Source organism: Rhodamnia argentea, chromosome 4, assembly GCF_020921035.1.
Source record: "Rhodamnia argentea isolate NSW1041297 chromosome 4, ASM2092103v1, whole genome shotgun sequence".
Lineage (NCBI taxonomy): Eukaryota > Viridiplantae > Streptophyta > Magnoliopsida > Myrtales > Myrtaceae > Rhodamnia > Rhodamnia argentea.
The window spans coordinates 15,798,154-15,805,146 of record NC_063153.1 but is presented as its reverse complement, the minus strand read 5'-3'; the positions used below and the strand labels follow the sequence as shown (position 1 = coordinate 15,805,146).

At 41.9% G+C, this 6,993-nt stretch overlaps 1 pseudogene; it reads right to left on the bottom strand.

Annotated features, from left to right (window-relative positions):
* Positions 1-3,120: 3,120 nt before the first annotated feature.
* Positions 3,121-3,767, bottom strand: LOC115756996 (annotated as a pseudogene).
* Between the last annotated feature and the right edge of the window lie 3,226 nt (positions 3,768-6,993).

Below are 6,993 nucleotides of genomic sequence, written 5' to 3'. Positions count from 1 at the left end.
TCGCTAATGGATGGCCCAATCACCTGCGAAAAGCTAGGGCAAACATAAAAGAAAAAAGGAAAAAAAAAGAGAAAGGGAAAAAAAGAAAGAAAAAGGTGAAAAAGTTAAAAAAAAAAAAAGGAAAATGATGAAAATGTCCTTAGCCATATCCTTATTTGAAACAAAAAAGGTACTTCATGCCCTTATTTGAAATTTTCCATTAATTTTATCATACTCTACATAATCAATAATCTTTTAGCCATAGACCCTATATCTAGAGCTAGTTTATTTTGTTATAGCCAATTTTCATTTCGTGGAAATTGCCAAGGCACCCTTCAACTACTCCAAGCCAAAAGCATGAAATAAATGCACGCATCAAAATGCTGGTACAAAGCTTTAAAAGTGATTATTATTATTATTTTTTTGGGTCGAATTTAAAAGTGATTTCGAATGCCCACGATATCATGACAAAAGCCCATAATTGTCTTGTGGGGGGGAAGGCGAGACTTGCTAAATCGCTCCGGCTCTACTAGCTCGACCCGATCCGGAATTCCGACGTGCACATACCAAATGATTCGAGACAAATCTGTACTTCTGAAGCGGCGTGGGAAAACCCATCAAGCTCAGTTTGCTTCGCGAAAAGAAACGAATCATTCGAAAAATATTTTTTTTTAAATATGCTTTCAATATCGATAATAATTCATATCTAAATATTTTTATGGAAGATGAAAATAGTTTTGTTCGTTCGTTTTTGTGAGTGATACAAGCCAAATCATTCATTTTTTTGGGAAACAAACGGAGCGCGAAAAACAACTTTTAGGAAAATATTTTTCGAATTTTTCCGGCATCCGATTCACGAAAAGTAAATGAGTTAAGGAAATTATTTTCGGTCAATGAAAAAAAATGCCTTCAAAATTGGGAGAAATTATTTTCTTTTTTTGAAAAAAGGGAATCATTTTCTCTCCTCTTTCCTCCCTAGACTCATTTACATTTCTATTTTTTTTTATTTTCTTTTGTTTCTTTTTCGTTTCCTTTCTCCTTCTTCCTCCTTCATCCTTTGCTGGCTATGGGCTTTGACCGTAGTCGGTAACCCGGCGATCGGCCATGATGTAGGCTGGCAAGCTTGAGCCTTGCCGGCTTGTGGTGAGGCTCGAGCTCATCAGTGGCCATCGCCGCGGTTGGCGACCGGCCGAAAAAGAATGGAAAAGTTATAAATAAAAAAAAAATATTTTTTTAATAAACAGAAAGTAGAGAATAAAAAATAAACATAAAAATGAAAAATTATTAAATGAAGTGCACGGAGAAAAACTAAATCAGATTTTTCATATCAAAAAAAGGAAAATGTTTTGGAGACTTTTTCAGATTTCAACGAACACAAGAAAATGTTGTCACTTTTTCTGCAGAGCCCTTCTCGTTCATATGGGCACATCATCCGTATCCAAGGATGAATGCAAAGGGTGAAAGGAGAAGGGTACTGGACATGCAGCTAAGAGGCACCTCTCTCCATTGACAACTCCCCTCGGCCGAGAGATTGTGGCAACATGCCTGCCGTAATGCCAAACATGTTGCTCCAGGATCGGTCGTGCAGTCGTTAGATCCGGCGACTCATGAGCCGGTAGATTTGCTGCCACAGAATTGTGCTACTCGAATGCCTAGGCTCCATGCTCGACCGAAACAGCGCGCCTCGACTGCAGTTTTGGTAGACCGTACACAGAGTTTGAGTAGAGGATATGCTTGTATTGTATCCGTTGTGTAGCACGTTCCATGGACCGTTCGAGAGTTTTAGATTAGATGAGCAGGTACAGGGCACAGTGGTCATGCAATGACGTGGTTTGTTTTCTGCCATGGACGACGTCGACGGGTTAAATGAGATTGATTGCGGACTTTCCATATTGATTGAACGCTGACAGGCTAACGGTGATGAATCGAGCCAGCTTATGCATGGAGTGATCGGTTCGGTTGCAGACTCTTGGAAGCTGCAATCTCCACAATCCAGATGGTGCTCCCCTTCAAGTGTCGTAGATTTTTACCCTGGTTCTGAAAATTCATATCACGAGACTAGAAAAATCGTGGAGCATCTCATCGTACGTCTATGTATCGATGTCGATTTATCAAATCACGCTACGATGTTATACTTGCATGTAGCTCGCCAACATTTCAGGGGAAGCAGCTAAGATATTGAATGTTTCATGACAGCATTACCAGATTGATGGCAAAGCAATTATCGGCTTCTGCTTGAGTTGTACATATGATTTGAATAAGCTTTATAAAGCCTAAACCCATATTTAATCCATTTTTTAAATCTATTGAACCCATATTTGATCCAAGTGAATAAAAAAGGATTAAAAAGTGAGTCAAAAACCTATATTGACACCTCTACATACGAGTAATCGATGGACAGAAGGCGGGTAGGCCTTGAGAAGGAAAGTCTTTCATGCCAGCTCGATCGAGAAGTTCTTCCATGGCCTGCAAGCAAGAATGAAATGCCATGCTGCCAGGGTTGAGGATCGACATGTTCTCCGAAACAGGGAGAAAACGACCAGGTGAGCCTGGTGTCAAATCCCAAGCCAGATGATTGAAGTAGAATTCAAGAACATCAACTAATGCGCAACAAAGGTTCTTCTCTAGCTTTATAATACAATGAGAAAGACATGATCATTGGATAATGGAAGAACGTATTCGCACTCGCGAGAAGGCGCCGGAGCAGTTCAATTATGACAAGCCAAGATAAGAACTCCTCCACGCAAACACAACTTCGCCCCAGTCCTGGACTTTTAGTCTTGGAATCAACAGATGCTCAGTCCAATCCCTACAACGCATTCAAGTCTCAGGACAGGAACGTAAACTCTCCGCAGAGGTTTCCTCCGCTCAAAACATATGAACTGACCTCCAATTCCGAAGAGCATTCTTCCCTTTTTGGTAGGTATCGTGACCTGAACCGGCTGAAATACGAGCAATGTCGAGGAACAGCACCGCCTTAGCTGTAGACACTTGACATTGAGCATCATAATTGAATGATCTGGACCAGGGTGATTGATCCATACGTTATTCGTCTATAAGCATGCAGATATTGGCACCATTTTAGTCATATGCCTAGCATCCCAAAGAAAATTAGCAGATGAAACCAGGATTTACATTGTCTCAGATGCCATTGATGGCGTTATCTTCCTGACAATCTTTTGGACTCCATCTTGTTATTAGTCTCTCTTCCACATAGTACGATGCCCTGCATGAAGGAGACGCATCCCCATGCCCGCACTTGTCGACATAAAGAGCTAAGAGCATCTTCGCTGCACTCCCGCTAAGACGAACCGCGCAATGAACATCTGACCACACCCTCAATCGCTCATTCTGGCTAGCATCCCCTTCAGTCAAAACGAGCACGGAACGGTTGGAATGGAGGACAGACGGATGGTGGAGGCATGCGACGAAGGCTACACCATACTGTGATGCCGACCTCACCGCCGAATTCTCCGTGTAAGCCTTGAAAGATTCAGGAGTCATGATTTTCTTATCCGTCATGTACTTCCGTAGCTCTTGATCAGCTTTTGGACAACCATCTGCACCGCGAATTGTTGACGCATCTCAAGGAAAAGGCTTCCTCCCTACTCAATTGCAACCACTGCTTATCCTTCTCGGTTGTGACCATCAATCGGCCAAAACATGCGCGAATCAGAAGATCGCTCTGATCCGCCTCTAGTGCACGAAGAACAGAGCAACCTGAGACTAAAACCATGAGCATTTGACTCAGTTAAAGATGACTTGAGCTGCAAAACGATCTTCAACATTGGACTGCGCCCTTCGCTTACCCTTTTCCAGAGGGAATGAACAAATCTTTACATGCACTCATTTGGCAAAATTCGATCAGGCAGACAAACTTCTAAGCAATGACATGATATATGCAACACAAGAACAAGCACAAAAGATTACTATCAAGCATCTAATGAAGTAGCTAAATTAATATTTGATAAGATGCAAGTCTTTCAAGCTTTATTTGGAAGATTTTCAGCTGTCTGCGCTTTTTAAAAATACCGGCACGTGCTGGAATTGTAAGTTCGAATATTGAGAAGTTCCAACGGAAGTTCTTTAGGATATCAATTCTTGACATAACGTGAAAATGTGAGTCGAATCCGACGTAAATTTAGTGAGACAAATCCGAACGCGATAGAATATATTGAATAATGATCGCCTCAGGCCCTTAAAACAAACATGACTGGATCCATTTTGACCATTTTTTAGGGGGCAAAAAGTTTATCATCGGGCCGATACATTTTGGTAACATGCGAACACGATAGCACAAAACATTTTCGACTGTCCTGGCATTAATGCTGACTCCTGCTCCAAGCTTAGACCTGATCTGAGGACTGGCGGGCCGCCTAAGCACAGCCGTAGCCACAAAAGCCCAAGACATTGTTGGGCGGGCTTGTACAAGGGATTTTAGTGAGAAAGCCCAGCCCAAAGTTTCATATATGAGAAACTATATAATGGGCAAGTCTAGGGCAAAGTATCAGGCTCGATCCTAAGTCCTGCCCACGCTGGCCCGATCCTCAGTCCTGTCCGGGCTGGCCCCAAGATTTGCATGAATCGATATAATAGGTAGGGGTAAGCATGATTTTAGGATATGTAAAATAAGTTACTGATTCCAAAATTTGGGAAACATGTTTTGACAGGTGGTTTCTAGGTTTTAGGTAGGTGAAATCTAGATTTTGTGTGTGTGTGTGTGTGTTTTCTTAGTGTATGTCCTCATGCGATCTCACGGTATTTCATGGTGTTCGATGATGAGTGCGTAATATAAAACAATTAGTATGAGTTAATGATGTATATGACTGCGGTTTTTATTTTGTTAACGTTTTATATTTATCTGTGTGTGTAAATATGAGTTGCAATGAGTGGATTGTAGCAGCAAGTGATGGTTCGGTGCAATCGTTTTATAAAGAATACATATAAAACTTGGGTAAGCCTTGAAACCGACCCTAGAATCTATGACATGATGCATTTTAGGTTCCAAAATGATGAACATGTTCCGTAAGGTTGATGTAGAATAGCTAGCGTATAAGTTCCTAGAAAAACTCGATTGCGCGAAATTAGAACGATTCACCGCTAATTTCGCACTTAGGACTAGCGAACTCAAATTGTGCTCAAATTTGATCAGTCATATGGAAACGGGCTAACGATTTCACCGCTAACGTCATATTTTTGCATTTCGGAGTCGTTTATATAGATTTTCGGGCAATTTTTCTATTTTAGGTAACTTTGCGATATAGCCGATCGCAATATTTGATTCGATTTCTGTTTTGATTTGATTAGATTTGATTCGTATTATCTCGTTTTATGTTCCCAAATGAGTCCTATCTATATAAAGGACGTCCACCCTATGTAATCGACATAATTCAATCTATCAATTTCAGTCAATCTTTTGAAAAAGCTTTCCTGTTATCACTTCCCCCACATCATAGGTAGATTCTAGGTGGTACATGCACGGAATCTGAAGTAGATTCTAGGTGGTACATGCACGGAATCTGAAGCCGCTCGCTCGTAATAATGGTCGGGCTCAAGCAAGAATTAAGCCCTACTCTAAGGGTCGGGCCAGCCAAGCCTACTCAGTGATCACCTATATTGAAGTTTAACAGAGCACTATATAATATGCAAAAATCCCCTTGTCCATGAGGAGCAATCGGATCGTGTGGATTGTCAGTATTGATCACAGACATGACTGCGTAGGCTTCTATAAAATTGAAGCTCGGCTCGAACATATCAACCCTACTATCTCTGGGCACCAAGGTTTCTAGGCAGCCGAAACGAATAGGCCCAGTTCGGGCTGACTAGGCCAAGCTAGAAATTGCCCTTAAGTTCCTAAACTTTTCTACTTAGTCACTTTCTTTGAAAATGCATATACGAAGGAACTTCTCATCCCAAATGGGAAGAAATCTGTGAAAAGCCGTGAACGACTTTCTGAAAGTTGTGAAGAGAAATTGTATTAGTCAATTGAGAAATTTCTAAAGCATGTTAATTTATGTTTTCTGTTAATTTTTAACGATTGTCTTACAATCAATTAAGGGCATGAGGTGTCCAACTTTGTTTCAAAAGAGGGCCCCATTTCGCCGGCAGGAAGCATGCAATATTTCCGGCGATTGGAACAGGGGCATTTTTGTCCAAAAAAATTGAATTACAAAAAGCCAGAACTTACAAAACCCAGGTTCTCTTCTTCGCTTCTCCAACCCGCGTTCATCCACAAACGGGGAGCTGGTAACGTGTGACCAGGAGGCGGCAGCGACGATTACGCTGGGGGCGTGCGACCAGGAGCGGCGGCGACGGCGACGGCGACAGTCAAAGGTGGGGGATTTTAAAAGAAACCGAAAGATTTCTCCTCCTAGGGTTCACGAAAATTCTTGGCCCCAATTCGAAAATTGTTTCGATTGTGTCTTACGTGTTACCTGCGTGATTCGGCCGAGGCCTGGTGGTGCTGGCGACGTGAGATCAGACAGCGGCTCTGCAACCGCGAGAAAGTTCCGACCACCAACCCAACCATGGCCTATTCGAAGGTGGAGACGCTGTGCGACTTGCTCAATGGAGGATCGATACAAAATATTCGAGCTTTTCAAAATGTGCGTAAGGAATTGGTTGGTCCTCCATAGATCAGTTAAATTTTGCTCGAACTCGTTCGGCTAAATTTTGCCTAGTTACTGTTGTTCCATTAAGGCAGCATGTTTCTCACAGGACATTCTTTTAGCTGGGGCGACTGATACTCAAGCACAGATGCTGCAGCTCATGCCATAAAAATCAAGCAGATGGATCAAGGAATTGGCTTTTTCTTTGCCAATCGCAGCCATGGTGTGAAGTTGTTGAATTTATTGGTAAAGTTGCTCCGGTAAGGCGTCACAACAACAAGAAACTTGTGTCTCATGATTTCAAGAGCAATAATTTGTCGAATATATTGTGTTAAGATGTGGAGTTGGTTTCGTCTGAGGTTAATATCGGTGGCTCAAGGTATGACCCAGATGTGTCATCTTTTGA